Source organism: Callithrix jacchus, chromosome 11 (assembly GCF_049354715.1).
Source record: "Callithrix jacchus isolate 240 chromosome 11, calJac240_pri, whole genome shotgun sequence".
NCBI lineage: Eukaryota > Metazoa > Chordata > Mammalia > Primates > Cebidae > Callithrix > Callithrix jacchus.
Genome location: NC_133512.1, coordinates 8100492 through 8119689, shown reverse-complemented (window position 1 = coordinate 8119689; position 19198 = coordinate 8100492). Strand labels below are relative to the sequence as shown.

General features: G+C 39.9%; 2 protein-coding genes across 5 annotated transcripts in view; one reads left to right on the top strand and one right to left on the bottom strand.

Annotated features, from left to right (window-relative positions):
- Positions 1 to 19198, top strand: part of LOC103794686 (uncharacterized) — a 68400-nt gene that overhangs the window by 29718 nt on the left and 19484 nt on the right. The gene's annotated exons all lie outside the window — the stretch shown is intronic.
- The window catches only part of RALA (RAS like proto-oncogene A), an 81677-nt gene that overhangs the window by 53416 nt on the left and 9063 nt on the right, over positions 1 to 19198 (bottom strand). Inside the window, exon 2 of one of the 4 annotated variants that reach the window (XM_078342249.1) lies at positions 3944 to 18998. The exons of the other annotated variants lie outside the window; for them this stretch is intronic. The gene's annotated coding sequence lies outside the window, so the exon portion shown is untranslated. The remainder of the gene's footprint in view (positions 1 to 3943; positions 18999 to 19198) is intronic. 4 annotated transcript variants of the gene reach the window in all.

Sequence of the window (19198 nt, the reverse complement as noted above, 5' to 3'; positions counted from 1 at the left end):
ATGGTGGGATTGGTGCCCTTATAAATGGACAGGTTCATCACCCTTCACCTTGTTCTTTCACTCTCTTGCTCTACTGCGATAGGAGGACACAGCATTCCTCCTCCTTGGAAGAAGCAGTAATAAGGCATCATCTTGGAACCAGAGACTGAATCTGCTCATACTTTGATCTTAAACCTCCCAGTCTCCAGAACATGAGAAGGAAATTTCTATTCTTCACAAACTACCCAGTCTGGTATTTTGCTCTAGCAGCAGGAAATGGACTGAGACAATGGCTATCAGGGTCATGACTATGCACAGAAAATTAGTGATAAAAATATTTATTGTAACATTATTCATAATAAAAAAGAATTATGCATAGCCACGAACCACAAAACAGTCATTTAAAAATGACACTGAGTACTGCATGACACTGAAAAACGTTCAGAAAATATATAAAAGCTGCCTATAAACAGTATTTAAATATTAACTTTATTTTGAACAGATATGTATTAGTACAAACATGAAAAAATTAGATAGCAAAATAAAATTTCACTAAGAGTAATCTGAACAAGGGAATATAAAAAATGTTTAACTTCAGGGCTTTTTGCTTAACTGTTTTCCAGTTTTCTGCCACAAATGCTACTTTTGTAATCAGAAAAAGAAAGCTTAGTGAAAAAGGAAAAATATCTGAAAATATTTGTGGTTGAGCTCCAATATAATCAAAGTGTCACAAATAGCTGCTTTGGCAATTGTGGAAACACTGTTCACATGACACAGAGTTTTGTAGACACTCAAGCAGGTCGGTGTGGTGAGGAGCCTCCAAGATGGCTTCCAACAATCCCCATACCTCCTCGTATTCACGCCCTTAGGTAGGTTTCAATGTTGCACCAGGGCTGGTCTGTGTAACAAATATACAGCTGTTCTTTGACATACAATAGAGTTACATCCCAATAAAACCACTGTAAAGTTGAAAACATCATAAGTCAAAAATGCATTTACTATACCTAGCCTACCTCGAACATGCTCAGAAGACTTATAGTAGCTTATAGTTAGGCAAAATCATCCATCACAAAGCCTATTTTATAATAAAGTGCTGACTATTTCATGCGATTTATTGCATAATGGGTTGAAAGTGAAAAACATAATGATGGTACACCATCGTAAAGCTGAAAAATCCTAAGTCGGGGACTGTCTATAATACAAAAATAAAGGCATGTCACTTCTAGGGTTAAGACCTAAGCTGAGGCTTCCATCCTGGGCACTCTCTCTTATTACTTTCTACGGGGGAAACTATGTTCTGACTAGTCCAAAGGAGAGGCTGATGTGGCAAGGAACTGAAGCCTCCTGACAATAGCTATGAATGAGCTATGAAGCGGACTCTCTAGACCTAGCCAAGTCTCAGAAGTCTACAGCCCTGGCTGACACTTTGATTGCAGCCTCATGGGAGATTCTGAGTCAGAATCATACGGCTAAGCTGCTTCCATGTTCCCGATCCACAGAAGCTGTGATAATAAACATTTGCTGTGTTAAACAGCTAAGATATTGGTAATTTATAACGCAGCCCCAAAAGATAACTATATAGTTAGCTTACAGTTTGAGTCTAGGGCCCTTTCTAAGAAACTGCCTTAGGAAAAAGCACATAGACTGCAAGTCATTTTGTTCTAAATTCAAAGTTCTGATTTACTATGTGGTTTGACCAAAACCAGAAAAGGTATGTTAATACCTTCTTCAAAATGTTCAGTTCCCTAGATTTGTCCTCTGCTTCCTCCCCTCTCCCACTTATATCTCATCCTATCTTTTCTTCAGTTACTGTAAATCTAAGGGTTGGCAGACTCTTTCTAGTAAATATTTTCAGCTTTTCTGTACCACTACTCAACTTTGCTGCCATAGTTTGAAAGCCACCACAGACAATACTTAAATAAATGCACAAGATTATGTTGCAATAAAACTTTATTTAAAAACAGGCAGGCTGAATTTGGCTCCAGAGCTGGGGTCTGCCAACCCCTGCTATAAATGAAATTGATCAAATTCATAGTAAGCCCTATGCTTCCGCTTATGCAGATTTCAGTCCCTCTAGCCAACTCAACAGAGACTGCTCCAGAAAATCTCCCCCTTTCATCCATGAATTTGTTCCTCTCTCCTGGGTTCAAATATATTTTTTTCTATCTTAAAAACAAAACAACAACTCTCAACCCTACCTCCATTTCTCAAACTCACTGTCTCCAATTTTGTTCATTCTATCCTCTCCCAAACCTACTCATATCAAGTTTTTATTAAGGTTACCTCCACACTGCTAAATTCAAGGGTCGATTTTCAATCTTCATTATACCTCACTTATCAGTACCAGCTGACCCAGATCATCACTCCCCTTTTTCTTGAAACATTTTCTTTGTTTGGTTTCCAGGATATCACAATCACCTGGTTTTCCAAAGTCGCTATGGCTTCTGTTTTCCCATCCATCTCTCTTTGGGCCTTTTTTTTTTTTTTTTTTGAGACGGAGTTTCGCTCTTGTTACCCAGGCTGGAGTGCAATGGCGCGGTCTCGGCTCACCACAACCTCCGCCTCCTGGGTTCCGGCAATTCTCCTACCTCAGCCTCCTGAATACCTGGGATTACAGGCACGCGCCACCAAGCCCAGCTAATTTTTTGTATTTTTAATAGAGATGGGGTTTCACCATGTTGACCAGGATGGTCTCGATCTCTTGACCTTGTGATCCACCCGCCTTTCATGAGTTCTCTTAAGCTGTCTGAGTGGCTATAACAAAACATGTAAGACTAGGCAATTTATAAAGAACAGAAATTTATTTCTCATAGTTCTAGGACCTAGAAGTCCAAACTGAAGCACCAGAAGGTTTGGTGCCTGGTGAGGACCGTCATCTACTCCAAGATGGCACCCTGTTGCTGCATCCTCCAGAGGGGACAACTGCTATGTCCTCACAGGGAAAAGGAGAAGAGCAAAAAAGGGCCTAGCTAGTTCCTTTCGCCTTTTTATAAAGTTGCTAATCCCATTCATGAGGACTCCATCCTTGTGGACTAATCACCTCCTATCGGCACCATCTCTTACTATTGTTGTATTAGGGATTAAGTTTCAACATGAATTTTGGAGGCAACACAAACATTCAAACTATAGCACTCAGTATAGCATCTATATGGAGATGACATCCAAATTTATATCTACAGATGTCATCTCTCCCCTGAACACTAAACTCACATGTAAATGTCTACTTAACACATAAAACTATTTGTCAAATAGGCAACTTAACTGTTCAAATTCCAAACTGTCCAAAACTCCACTCTTGGTTTAACATACCCCAACCTGCCTCTCTCTTGGCTTTCCCTCCATCAGTAAATGACAACCCCATTCTACAGGTTGCTCACGCCAATACCCCTGGAGTCATGCCATTACACTCCAGCTCTGCCACACAGGCTGGAGTGCGATGGCATGATCATAGCTCAATACAGACTTGATCTTCTGGGCTCAAGTAATCCTCCCACCTCAAGCTTCCAGAGTAGCTCAGACTACAGGGGCATGCCACCACGCCCAGCTAAGTTTTGTATTTTTTTGTAGAGACTAGGTTGTGACATACTGCCTAGTCTCTCAAACTCTTGGACTCAAGCAATCCACCTGCCTTGACCTCCCAAAGTGCTACGATTACAGGTGTGAACCATTGCACCTGGCCCCTTGGAGTTATTCTTAATTTCTCTTTCATAGCCCACATCTAATCTGCTGGCAAATCTGTCTGCCCTACTCTCAAAATATAGCCACTCCTAAGAAGACTTTTCATATCACTGGGAATAAAAGTCGTATAAGGTCTAAGAGGTTCTAAATTACTTTGCCATTCCTTCTACTAGAAGAATAACACATGGCTCGCTCCCTCACATCCTTTAGGATTCCTCTCTGCAGAACGTAAGATCCATGAGGGCAGGAATTTTGCCCATTTTATTTACTGTTATATCTCCACTACCTTCGATAGTGCTCGACACATGAGGCCCTTAATATCTGCTGGCTGTGAAAAGAGACAAAAAATAGTTGTTAAGTTGATGGAAAACTTACTGGCAAAGCAAACTATATATTAACTCCTTTTTCATTTTCACAGTGTTTTAAAACATAAAGGTCTGGATTACACATGAAAGCAGAAAAAGGACTAGAGTTTGAGTCAATGGGTTCTACCACCTACCAGCCTCTAAAGATTTTGGTTTTCTGCCAGTACAAACCTCTGAAGACCATGGTTTTCAGATATGTAAAATGAGAGGATTGAACCCAGGCCCCTGGGCCCCTTTAAAATCTATAAAATTCTAAAATTTTTTCTATGACTTCAGAAGCTTCCATGATGACAGCCTCTACAAAGACGTGTTAATAGGGAAGTATAAATCTGACTTCCTGAGAAAAATGTTGTGCCATCTAGAGGTAGCATATCAGCTGATAAGCTGGTGAAACAAAATGAAACACCTAAGGGCTTAAAATAGCTAAGATTTTATGAAGAAATACTTGAAAAAGTTCTCAGTTTTCATTAATAACACTGAAAGGTAGGAGGAAATTTTCATTCTTTCTTTAACAACAAAAATTTATTTCTTATAGTTCTGGAGTCTGGGAAGTCCAAGATCAAGGTGCCAACAGATTTGGTGTTTGGGGAGGATCCGTTTCTTCCTAGATGGCTGCCTTCTCACTGTAACCTCAGGTGGTGGAAGGGGCAAGGGATCCCTCTGGGGTCTTTTTTTTTTTTTTTTAGTAATGACACCAATTCTATTCATGAGGTCTCTTCCCTCACAACCTACTTAGCTTTTAAAGGTCCCAATTCCTAATACCATCACCTTGCAGTCTAGGATTTCAACATATGAATGAGGTGGACATAAATATTCAGTCCAGCGCAAACATGTCCAGGATCACACAACAATAAATGTCCAAGCTGGAATTCAAATGCAGGACGATGAAACTCCAGATCTACATTATTTTCAATAATAACTCAAGTTTCAGTTACAGGATACACAATATACCTAGGATAGACACAGATACCTAAGGAACCTTTTAATCCACAACAATCACAGAGTAAGCCTCATAAGCACAGGAGCTACGTGGATTTCCTACTAGAAAGAATCTACAGCCAGGCGTGGTGGCTCATGCCTGTAATCCTACCACTTTGGGAGACCAAGGAGGGTGCACTGCTTGAGCACAGGAGTTCGAGACCAACTTGGGCAATATGGCAAAACTCCGTGTCTACAAAAAACACAAAAATTAGCTGGGTGTGGTGGCGCATGCCTGTAGTCCTAGCTACTAGGGAGGCTGAGGTGGGAGGATTGCTTGAGCCCAGGAGGTCGAGGCTCCAATGAGACGTGACTGTTGCACTGCACTCCAGCCTGGGTGACACAATGAGACCCTGTCTCTAAAATAAATAAATAAATAAATAAATGAGAATCTGTTCATAAGCTAACTAGACTACTCAGTTATACTGATCTCACTAAACAATGCTTTAGTTCCAGCACAGCATTTATATACTATTAAAAATAAAATTTTACATTTTACAACAGCGCATCCAACCTCTCATTATTTTCTAATTTATATTTTAATTATTTTATGGTTTATAATGGAAATCATATAACTGCACAGCAGTGCCTGGGTAAGACTGAAAAGTAAATATACACATGGAGGCTCTAGAGTTCTATACTGACACCATTCAGGACCAAAAAACACATTACTCCTCTGTAGCAGAGGTACTCAAAGTAAGCTAGTTAATGACTAGGAGAGAATAATTGAAAGTATACATTTAGAAATTTTACAGAGAAACTTAGGGCAATTTTATATCTGTTCAACATTCAATCTTTTGTTTTTGCTCTGCTACTCAGGCTGGAGTGCACAGTGAGAACACGGCTCACTGTAGCCTTGATGTCTGGGCTCAAGTGATCCTTCTGCCTCAGTTTCCTAAGTAGCTGGGACCACAGATGTGTGCTGCTACATCTGGCTCATTAAAATTTTTTCTTGTAGAAATGGGGGTCTCACTGTGTTGCCCTGGCTGATCTTGAATAATCCTCCCACCTTAGCCTCCCAAAGAGCTGAGAATACAGGTGTGAGCCACTGTGCCCAGTTTGTTCAATCTAATTTAAAAGTGGATTTGTTTCTATTTTTTTTTTGGAGGGCACGGGCAGGAACAGGGTCTTGCTCTGTCATCCAGACTGGAGTGCAGTGAAGTGATCAGGGCTCATTTCGGCCTTGACCTCCCAGACTCAAGTGATCCTCCTATCTCAGCCTCCCAAGTAGTTAGGACTATATACATGAGCCAGCACAGCTTTATCTTTTAAACATTTCATTATTCTAGTAATTCACTGTGGTTGTGTATTCTAAAAGTATCAGTCAGCCACTTATTAACAATTTTAAAAATAGGCTGGGCGCGGTGGCTCATGCCTGTAATCCCAGCACTTTGGGAGGCCGAGGCGGGTGGATCATGAGGTCAAGAGATCAAGACTATCCTGGTCAACATGGTGAAACCCCGTCTCTACTAAAAATACAAAAAATTAGCTGGGCATGGTGGCGCGTGCCTGTAATCCCAGCTACTCAGGAGGCTGAGGCAGGAGAATTGCCTGAACCCAGGAGGCGGAGGTTGCGGTGAGGCGAGATCCTGCCATTGCACTCCAGCCTGGGTAACAAGAGTGAAACTCCATCTCAAAAAAAAAAAAAGAAAATTAAAAAATAGCACTTCACCAGAGATAATTTTGGGAGCTCCGAAGTAGAGAACAGTCCAAGTCTGTCTAAAGGCAAATCTTAACTATAACGCTTCTTTTTTTTTTGCTTTTTGCTTTTTTGAGATGGAGTTTCGCTCTTGTTACCCAGGCTGGAGTGCAATGGCGTCATCTCGGCTCACCACAACCTCCACCTCCTGGGTTCAGGCAGTTCTCCTGCCTCAGCCTCCCGAGTAACTGGGACTACAGGCATGCGCCACCATGCCCAGCTAATTTTTTGTATTTTTAGTAGAGACGGGGTTTCACCATGTTGACCAGGATGGTCTCGATCTCTTGACCTCGTGATCCACCTGCCTCAGCCTCCCAAAGTGCTGGGATTACAGGCTTGAGCCACCGCGCCCGGCCTCCATAATGCTTATTAAATTGTTTCGATGACTCGCCAATGACATGAGATAAGATGCTTCATGATCTGCCTACAACCTCCTGACCCTCTAATCAGTCTCTTTTCCCTCCCCTCTTCACCCCTTAGGAATATACTACTTTTACTCTAAATTCATGGCATGAATTTTATTTCCTAGTTTTGAACATTCAATGTCCAACTCAACCCGATGCATCTCCTTTATCAAATTCCTACTCATCCTCCTGTGGTCACTTAGGAAACCTTTCCTTGTTCCTTAAGCCTAGGTTAAGTGTCGGTCCCTTAAGCCTAGGTTAAGCGTAGTACAGTGCCTGGCAAATAGTAGGTGTTTCTTCATTCAAAAAACATTTTATTAAACAAGACCTATGCTCATGTCACTATACCATACTGTCTCCCCTAAAAGGTTCTATGCTTCCTTTATACTTTACTGACAATAAATAGACTTTTATCAGCTTCAAATATTAAAGGAAAACCAAACTATAATTTCTAAAGAAAAAAAATCCTCAACTACTATTATTCTTCCCTTTCTCATTTCATTTATGAGGCCATAATTGCCATTGTGTCCCAGTTTAAGAATTAAGAAAACACTCATTAGTAACCACTTTCATCTCAAAATTACTTTCATGACTACCTTAAAAAGGAAATTCTTTCGGAACCTTTCTTCCCCACTTCCCACACTGTCACACAGAATTTACAAAATAGGTTTATTGACTAATATAACAAAAAAAAGCTACAAAACCCTGCTGTTGTTTACCCTTGTCCTAAGCATTTTAAGTGATAATACTTTACACAGACATGAAATTGGAAAAGAAAATGAGTACTAAGTGAACCTGGATGATGTTACAAGTATAATCTCAATATTTTAAACCAAAAGATACTTCACACTTTTAATGCCTAGGAAAGTCAACAAAAAGTCTGATTGCATCAAACCAGCTTAATCCATCAATGTAAAGAAAGAAGAAAAAGTAACTTATAAGCAGAACTGGGGTTTCCTATAATTTTGCACAAATTTGTCACGTGGTGACATGTATACTGCACAACAAAACTTTTTAAAATGAAGTACCTAAAATTTCACTAAAAACAGAAAAGATTACTACTTTTCAGCCTCTATGGTAGTGATCCTTGGACAAGCATTACTTCTGGGTTTTAAATATTCAAGAAATAACAGCATAAATATTCCGGATTATACATTTAATCTTTCTTGGTTGAAGAACAAATTGTCAATATTTGCATCAAAGATTTAAAGATGTCACGAAATGAAATAGTTTAAATCCACTAATATAGGGCAGTACTCTGTTTATGGCAAAACAGTAACCAAATAAACAGCTGTGGTTTGAAGAAAAAAGAGATGAAGGATGAAACGAGGTATTTCAGTAGTAATACAATCTTATTTTATTTCCAAGTCTATAAGAAAGCAACTGTTATCTGGAAATTTCAGGCCTTCGCCTCTCAAAGTGCTGGGATCAGAGGCATGAGCCACTGTGCCCAGCCGTTTTTCCTGCTTCTTTCTTCCGGTGCATAGCTGTCTCCTCCTGATCACAGTACATGTGCCTGCCTGCAGCAGCACCCTTTCACCCCTAAAAACTGTTTGCAAGTAAACTACCAAGTTTATTACTAGGTGTAAAGTAAGAGCAGCAAGTAGGTTCTGGGTGATGACCTAATTATTCTCTTGTGCATCAGATACATAATAGCCTTTAGTGCTAGGACTCTGGCATTTATATGAATGCTCAGAAGTGTTTTGTTTGTTTTAACTTTACTTCCTAATTGTTATTGGTACAGTCTTAACTTTCCTCATCTTCTGCCTCACAGGGTTGTATTGTATAATTAGATGTAAATAATGAATCTGAAATTGCTTAGGTCAGGGTATGGGAACGGAAGGAAATCTGCAGATTCTAGTAACGTAACTTCCTCCTGCCTCGTGTGTTTCATATTTTTTTTTCCGAGATGGAGTCTCACTCCATTGTCTAGAATGGAGTGCCATGGCACAATATCGGCTCACTGCAATCTCCACCTCCCAGGTTCAAGCAATTCTCCTGCTACAGCCTCCTGAGTAGCTGGGATTACAGGTATGCACCATTATGCCCAGCTAATTTTTATAGTTTTAATAGAGCGGTTTCACCATGTTGGCCAGGCTGGTCTGGAACTCGTGATCCATCCACGTTGGTCTCCCAAAGTGCTGGGATTACAGACATGAGCTACCATGCCTAAGCTGTGTTTCATATTTAAGCCGTAAAACTTGAACTTAAGTAAGTGAATATTAGTGTTATTTTCAGAAGTTTGTAACCAGGATGGCTTAGAAACTAACTAGAAAAATGAATGATGTGTGGCCTGAACAGGCAGACCACTTGTGAAACCAGCGGGAAAGTTTTATGACTGCCAGCTTCAATTACTTGAAGATAGGTATATATAAAATGATCACTCTCAATTCTGTCAACGGATGCGCTTTTTAACAAGTGCTTAAAAATACGTCTACTAAATGCTGCTCCAGATAGCAAACCAAAGAACAAAGAGAAGTCACAATAATGAATTGTTCATTATTGTGAAACATAGTGAACAATTAGTTCAAAGAGGATATATTTTTAAATCTAAACATCCAAAAATGAAGACTTCCACCATATCACAAGGGTTTATGAATGGCTAATGACTGGATAGTTTTGAGGAGATTTTTGTAAAGAGTGTGAAGGAAATCAGAATATATTACCCCAAAATATGCCTCTTTGATGTAAAAATTCATTTTTAGCTGAAGACAACTGAGAGACAGAAACCAAGGAAAATCTCTCTCTATCCTCTCCCTTCTTTTACCTAAAGGCAGGATATAAATTCTCTGCAGTACACTAGAGACAACTCTAGACTCATCAGCCCAGAGACAGCACCAGGGGAATCTGCAAACAAATCCTACTCCTTCACTTTCCCCCCCCATCTCTTTACTTTTCCACTGTTTCCCACCCATGGAAGCCTAAAACCCTTACCTTTGTCCGATCATTTATACACACATGTATTGATCCTTGTTGAAGAGGCTATATAAACCAGAGCTCTAGGCCACTGTGCTTTGAGTTAGTTTTCACCGAGGTTTCTCCCATGTGTTGTCTGCTGCACACATTAATAAACTTGCCTGTTTTTTGTTTTTGTTTTTGCGATGGAGTCTCATTCTGTCGCCCAGGCTGGAGTACAGTGGCACAATCTCGGATCACCGCAACCTCCGCCTCCTGGTTTCAAGTGATTCTCTTGTCTCAGCCTCCCGAGTAGTTGGGACCACAGGCGTATGCCACCATGCCTGGCTGTTTTGTATTTTTAGTAGAGATGGGGTTTCACTGTGTTAGCAAGAATGGTCTTGATCTCTTGACCTTGTGATCCGCTCTCCTTGGCCTCCCAACACGCTGGAATTATAGGCATAAGCCACCGTGTCTGGCCACTTTGCTTGTTTTTCTATAGTTAAACTGCCTTTTGTTACAGAGGTTGTCTCAACTGAGGAACTAAGATGGGTAGAGGTGATCTTTAGCCTCTCTTCTGGGTAGAAAAACATACGAGATGACCCCTTAAGGTCTGTTCCAACTCTGACAGATGATACATTTTATACAGATAATCCAAAGCCAGAATTTTTCAATTTTGCATTTAATTTTCATACCAAAATAAACCCCGAAAAGTACTATGTGGAAGAAATGTAAGTTCCACACTATCCAAAGATATCTGTTCAACTACATGAACAAATTCCAGTTATACCTATCTACTAAGGGTTTAGATAAGAAGCACTTCAAATGATAAAAATTATTCCCTTTTTTTGAGCAAGAAAATCACAAAAACTGTATCAATAACACCATCACCATCCACATCATATACCCAACTACATGAAAATGAACTGGGAATTATCCTTACTTAAAACAAAAATCACTTCAAAGATGAATCATATAACATATGGACACTGACAGAGCTTGAGAATCCAAATATATGAACACAGAGGGGAAGTAAACCAATTATAAAAAATTGATTTCAGCAATCTGTAGAAATGTAGGAACTCCAAGATGGTCATAACCCCACTCAGAGAGCTAAAGAAAACTATATAAAAGAAAGTCCAGCCAGGCATGGTGGCTCACCTGAGGTCAGGAGTTCAAGACCAGCCTGGCCAACATGGTGAAACCCCACCTCTACAAAAATACAAAAAAATTAGCTGGGCATGGTGGTGGGAACTTGTAATCCCAGCTACTCGGGAGACTGAAGCAGGAGAATCACTTGAATCTGGGAGGCGGAGGTTGCAGTGAGCCAATCATGCCACTGCACTCCAGCCTGGGCAATAAGAGCAAACTCTTCAAACTGTCTCAAAAAAAAAAAAAGAAAAAAGAAAAGAAAGTCCATGTGAAGCAGGGAGGTGGGGAGGTCAGCCGCAATTATCAAGTTATTATCATTGTTGATATAGGTCCCCTCTCCTCTCTGGGAGTGGGAAGATGTACGGAATGTTTCAGCATAAACCAAATATCATGTGTTTGTTTCGATACAAAAAGGGTGCTATTAATAAAACCTGATTTAGTGTAAAAAATTAATCAGAAAATAAATGTGAGTTTTAAAAAACAGTCCAGATATTAACCTTCTATTCATTACTCTTGGTTTAATTTCATAAAATAGGCAAAAATGATACAACAACTGTAAAGAAGCAGACATATGATTTGTCTTCCCAGCACCCCTTCCTCTCCTTACCCCATCACAACAGGACTAAATTAGGATGCTCCACTTCTCTCAAAAGCAAGGCATGAGACCCAAGCTGGCCAAAGCACTCCATTTCTTTGGCTCTTCCGGTAGGGCTAGTGAGGAAACTGTCTCTCTGAGCTAGAAAGAACTGAATCTGGGGATAAAGGTGGACATACTCCTGATGAAGAGAGTTTGCCAGTAAAATGGAGAAGGAAGCAGAGGAACAGAGAAAAAAATGGCAAAATTCTGTTTTGCTGAACTGGATTTCTCGCTCTTAACAACTGAAAGAGTCCTAATACCCACAGTATGACTATTTACTTTGCATGGTTCAAAGGGGAAGAGTTTTTCACTGCTTAATTTTTTTTTTTTTTTGAGACAGGGTCTCACTTTGTCCCCAGGTGCCAGGCTGGAGTGTAATGGCACAATCTCCGCTCACTGCAACCTCCGCCTCCAGGGTTCAAGCAATTCTCCTGCCTCAGCCTCCCGAGAAGCTGGGACTACAGGCACATGTCACCATGCCCAGCTAATTTTTGTATTTTTAGTAGAGACGAGGTTTCACCATGTTGGTCAGGATGGTCTTGATCTCTTGACCTTGTGATCCCCCCGCCTCGGCCTCCCAAAGTGCTGGGATTATAGGCTTGAGCCATGGTGCCTGGCCCTTGCTTAATTGTTGAATGAAGATAAAGGTGACTATCTTTCTTTAATTGACTCTGTTTCAACACTATTAATAGATATACGGAAGAAATAAGAGCAGAAGATTTAGCTTTTCTTTCAACCCTCCAAGAGAGTTCCATGGCAAATTAGAAAACATTAAGAAAGGCTCATGGTCAACATCATTACCAAACATAGCACTCTCTGAGAGGAAAATATCTGCCAATCGTATATATATGATGAAAGATTAAATCTGTAATATATAAACTCTTACAACTCAGTAACAAGAAAATAAATAACCCAATTTAAAAAGAGACAGGAAAAAGATTGAACTAAACATCTCACCAAAGAAAGTACGTGATTCGCCAAGAAGCATATGAAAAGATGCTGAACACCATTAGTTATTAAGGAAATGCAAATGACAACCACACTAAGACACCATTTCAGGCTGGGTACGGTGGCTCATGCCTGTAATCCCAGCACTTTGGGAGACCAAGGAGGGTGGATCCTTTGAGCTCAGAAGTTTGAGATGAGCCTGGGCAACATGACAAAACCCCGTTTCTACAAAAAAAAAAAACTAGCCAGGAGTGGTGGCACACACCTGCAGTCCCAGCTATTGGGGAGGCTGAGGTGGGAGGATTGAGGCTGCCAAGTGCAGAGTGCCAAGATCTCACCACTGCACTCCAGCCTGAGCAACAGAGCAAGACTCTGTCTCAAAACAATAAACAACAACAACAAAAAAACAGATACCATTTCATATCCACTAGAATGGTTATAATATAGAAAAACACTAACAACAAAAAAGACTACCGCAGGCCCTCCAATGATATTGCTTGATTCAATGTCATTTGGTTTTAATGAAATAAGGAAAAAAAACCCCATATTCCAAAGATATGCATCAGAGGTCCATGGGCAGGTCTAAATTGTCCATGTCTGAGTATGGGTGTGTGTGTCTGAGGGCACTCTGAAACAGGACGGTGTCCTGTCCAAGGTTGGTTCCAGCCAGGTTCCCTGAGTTGCCAAAACAGGCTCTTGCCATCCAAGAGCCAGAACTGGAAAAAACGGATTGGAAAATAAATGAATACAAATTATCAGAAAATAAAAATCTATAAAGTCTATGATAATTGGACAAATGCATGAAAACACAGGATATGATATAAAAGTGCTCAGAAAGCCTGCCATATTTGTGCTTATTCCTCTCCCTCTCTCTCTCTCTCTTTTTTTTTTTTAAAGGAAGAGGGTCTCACCATGTTGCCATGGTTAATTAAGAGTGCAATCATGGCGATTCACAGGCTTAACCACAGTGCACTGCAGCCTCAAACTCTTGGGCTTAAGAGATCCTCCTGCCTCAGTCTTCCACGTAGCTGTGACTACATGTGCATATCGCCACCATTTCTTTTTGAACTGCATGGTGGCAGAAAGTGCTCCTTACAATTTTCACTTTGTAAAGGTTTCCTCTTTGATTTGACCAACTACCACTGCAATTGCTGTCACTCACTGATTCATCAAAAACTGAGAAAGTAATAATCTTACTAGTTTGTATCAATCTTTCTTAAAGGTATGTATGTATAGCTCACAATTATTTCAATGTTTAGAAGTGTTTTGGGTCTTGATTTAGAAGTTTGTGATGTTTTCGTGACCAGAAATATGCTGTAGAAACTCTTGTTTATATCAATTAACCTATGGTAAAACTGACTTTGTTATATACCATTTCACTTAAAGTCACATTTTCCAAGAAACTACCTATGACATTAAGTGAGGACTTACTGTATAACAGCTGCAGAGAAACAGAAGCCCTGAAACATCATTGGTAAAAATGCAAAATAATGTGCAGCTACTCTGAAAAACAGCTTGACAGTTTCTTAAGAGGTTAAACATAAATGTACCATACAACCCAATAATTACACTCCCAGGCATATACCCATGAGAAATGAAAACATATGTCCATACAAAGACTTGTATATGAATGTTCACAGCAGAATGTTCACAAAAAGTGGGAACAATCCAAATGTCCATCAACTGATAAACAGATTTAAAAAATGGGCTGGGCACAGTGGCTCATGCCTGTTACCCCAGCATTCTGGGAGGCCAAAGGGGAGGACTGCTTGAGCCCAGGCGTTTCAGACCATCCTGGACAACACAGGGGGAACTGCGTATCTATTAAAAAAAAATTTTTTTTTTAATTAGCCAGGCTTGGTGGCACGTGCCTGTGGTCCCGGTCCCAGCTACTTGGGAGGCAGAGGTGGGAGGAATGCTTGAGCCTAGGAGGTCAAGACTTAAGGGAGACATGATGATAAACAAAATGTGTTATATCCATATCCATAGATTGGAATATTACTGAGCAACAAAAAAGAAACAACAACTGACACATGCCATAACATGAATGAACCGGAAAGACACTATGCTCAGTAAAAAAAAGCCAGACACTAAAAACCCCCACATATTTTACGACTTCATTTATATGTACCACCCAGAAAGGGCAAATCTATGAAGATCCCTGTTCTACCCTTAGAAAAATCAGTGACTTTACACTAAATGTTATTCTAAATTTATGAATAAGTGGCACACTCCTGTAATCCCAGCTATTCAAGAGGCTTAAGCAGCAAGATCACTTGAGGCCAGGAGTTCGAGGATAGAGTGAGCTGTGATCACATCACTGCACCCTAGCCTAGGTGACAGAGCATTCAGTGTAAATGACAGGGTAAGATCCTGTCTCTTAAAATAAAATTAAAAAGAGAGAGAGAGAGAGAGAGAGACATTAGGAAACAACTGGGAAATCTGAATCTGGATTAGATATTAGAGGATGTTATGGACTTATTATTAATTTTCTTAGGTGTTACAATAGTATTATGCAGGAGAATGCCTTTATTCTCAGAAAATGCAAGCTGAAGAACACAAAAGTGAAGATTCTCCAGCTTACTTTCAAATAGCTCTAAATAAATAAATAAAAGCATCCATACTCAGAAAAAGCAAATGTGGCCAAAATGATAACTGGTGATTGGTGAATACAGGTGTAAGGTATATAGGTATTCAATATACTACATTACTCTTTTCTGTAGGTTTGAAATATTTCAAAACAAAAAGCTGGGAGGAAATAACATTCTCATTTTAAACCATAACCAAATGTAAAAGGAATTACCAATACAGTTCTCTGTGCATTCAGAAAGAAGCACATAGTTGGTGTATAAATGCAGTCATCTTTTTGGTCCACCTGTGTTAACATACAGAAACAGAGGGAACAAATGGAAACTACAAGTATAAAATAATTATTCAGAGACGGAACCAGTTAAAACTTTATGAAAATGCTATTGTTAAGGAATACTTTTTGAAATATTATTTAAGTCAAAGCAACATAATTAATTGGTGCTAAAATCTATAGGTGTGTTCAAAAAAACTGGTGAATGAAGGTCAATAAATGTTCCCATGTGGAAGAACAGCTATCCTTTCTATATCTCTTGGCTGACATAAAGATCAAATGAGATAACATATACAAAAGTGCAGGTACTATTAAAAAAATTAGTCACACTTGGTACCTTCCTGTTAATAGGAACAGAAATACAGGATTAAACCTAGCATCATTTTGGGTTACTTTGGCTATAAATGGGGCTCCTCGATTTCGTAGCCAACACTACACTAACAATTCACGTAGACAATGTCAGTATTCATTATGAATAATTCCCCTTCATTACTCTTAGACATTCTATTTGCTACACCACAAATTTTAACAGCACGTTCTTAACAATTTAATGTTTTAATAGCTTGAAACTCATCTCATATGGTTTGACTCTGTCCTCACCCAAATCTCATGTCAATTTATAATCCCCACATGCTAGGGGAGGGAGCTGGCAGGAGGTGACTGGATCATAAGGATGGCTTCCCCCATGCTGTTCTAGTGATAGTGAATTCTCATGAGATCTGATGGTTTAAAAGTATGGCACTTCCCTGACCCCCATCTCTCTCTCTCTCCTGCTCCACCATGATGAGATGTGCTTGCTTCCCCTTTGCTTTCTGCCATGATTGTAAGTTTCCTGAGGCCTCCCAGTCATGATTCCCGCTAAGTCTGCAGATCTGTGAGTCAATTAAACCTCTTCTCTTCATAAATTACCCAATCTGGGGTAGTTTTTTATAACAGTGTAAGAACAAACTAGCATAACGTCAAATACACAAATGAAAACAGAAATTCTGTTATTGAATCAAAAGGAAAGTCTACCTGGAAGTTGAAACAAAAAGTCACATTTATAGTTTTTACAATAAAGAAAGTGTTCTTGGCACTGGAGATCTAAGAAGAAAAAACATATATGATATGCTAAAATATAGGTAACCTCATACACATAGGGGAGCTCAAAGTATCCTAGCAAAAGAAGGAAGACAGAAATTATATTCACTTGAATGGCTATAGTAAAAAAAATAAGACAATAACAACTGTTAGTGAAGTTGTCGAAAAACTAGGAACTCTCACATGCTGCCAGGGGGGATGTAAAATGGTACAGCCGCCTTAGGAAAGTTTGGCCGGTCCTCAAAAGGTTAAACATGAAGTTATCATGTGACCCAGCATTTCCACTCCTAGGTATATACACCCAAGATAAATGAAAACATACATCCATGCAAGAACACATACATCAATGTTCATGTCAGCATTATTCAATATAAGCCCCAAAGTAGAAACACCCACATGTCCATCAACTGATGAATGGATAAATTATGGCGTACCCACACAATGGAACATTATTCAGCCGTAAAAACAAATGAAGTATTGCCACATGCTACACCTTGGATGATCTTGAAAACATTATGTTAAGTGAAAGTAGCCAGACACAAAAGGCCACATATTGTATGATTCCATTTATGGAATCCAAAAATTCTCCAGAATAGTCAAGTCTGTAGAGCAGGGTCTCAACCCATAGGTCATAAACTGGTACCAGTCTGTGGCGTATTAGGAACTGGGCCGCACGGCAGGAGGTGAGCAGAGGGTGAGCGAGCATTACTGCCTGAGCTCCACCTCCTGTGAGATCAGTGGCAGCATTAGATTCTCAGAGGAGTACAAACTCTATTGTGGACTGCGCACATGAGCAATCTAGGTTGTGTGCTCCTTATGACAACCTAACTAACGCCTAATGATCTGAGGTGGAACAGTTTCATCCCAAGGACATCCGCCTCCCTATCTCCCACAGTCTGTGGAAAAAATGTCTTGCACAAAACTAGTCCCTGGTGCCAATAAGGTTGGGGACCACTACTATAGAGATAGAAAATAGATTAGTAGTTGCCAGGAGCCGAGGGGCAGAAAAAAATCGAACTGATGACTAAGGAGTATGGCTTTCTTTTTGAGGGTAATGAAAATGTTCTGGAATTAGATATTAGTGATAATTGCACACCTCTAACTATATTAAAAACCACTAAATTGTACTTCTTTTTTTTTCTGAGACGGACCTTGCTCTGTTGCCGAGGCTGGAATGAAGCGGCACAATCTTGGCTCACTGCAACCTCTACCTCCTGGGCTCAAGTGATCCTCCCACTTCAGCCTCCTGAGTAGCTAGGACTATACACAGGCACATGCCACCAGGCTTGGCTAATTTTTCTGTGCATTTTTTGTAAAGAAGCTTGGTTCATTTTTTTTCCATTTTCTATAGAGATGGGGTTTTGATGTGTTACCAGGCTGGTCTTGAACTCCTGGACTCAAGCAATCTGCCCACCTTGGCCTTCCAAAGTGCTGGGATTATAGGCGTGAGCCACCACAACTGGCCAAATTGTACATTTTAAAGGACAAATTTTATGGTATGTGAATTATATCTCAATAAATCTGTTATTATAAAGATTCAGGTACCCACTGCAAAAAAATAATAAGCAAAGGAAATAAAGACAATTCACAGACTAAGAAATAGAAATGGTCAAGGAATGTACAAAAGTCAAGCAGTTGTAACCAGATAAATAAAAACTTCAACAAAACAAAGAATGGATTTTATGAACTGGACCAAAACAAAACATAAAAATAAATAAGCAGAGCAAATGATCAAGTTTTATTTTATTCTTAGGGACCAAGAAAGCTACTGAAAATCGCAAGCAGCAAGTAAGAATGAAGTAGCAGGCACAGAGAATTGTCTTAGCTGTATTATATAGACATGAGAAACAGGAAGACCTTGGAGATTAAGAGGGTAGTGGGAAGGTTACCAATTATTCAAGCACTAAATGACTAGGGCTGGTGTCCCAGAAACCTAAGACTTCAGGGGATGGAGATTTTCTATTACAGACTAAATATTTTTGGCAGAAAGATGATGGATGACAGATTTCCCTCAAACTAAAAATGGTAGTAGTGGAGGGTAGACAGAGGAAATAAGACGAAAAACACACACAAAAAAAAAAAAAAAAAAAAAAAAACAGAAAAGATCACCCTCCTGCTGAGGCCTGCCATCAGGGTAGCTACATGTACCACAGGACAAGATCTGAGGATCTTTAAGGCAGGAAACCCCCGAACTCTACCCCACCCACATCTGAATTTCCTACCAGTGAGGCAGCAAGGCCCAGAGAGAAAAAGGTGACACGAGTCGCAGGAAAACTGAAGATAGATAGCTGGAATGGACCAAGGTAAGTGAGGGCTCCTCAACCTAGGGAAAAGAAGAGATCATTAACTACTCCACCTACCAGCACTCCTGGGACAGCAAAGATGGACAGTAAGCCATGGACTGAGAGTTGTAAGGAGTTCTAGGAAGAAATTCATTAGCATATTGGGCAATAAATTAATAAATATCCTACCACCCTGCCCTCCTGGGACAGGAAATATAAGAATGACAGAGAGGGCCAGGCG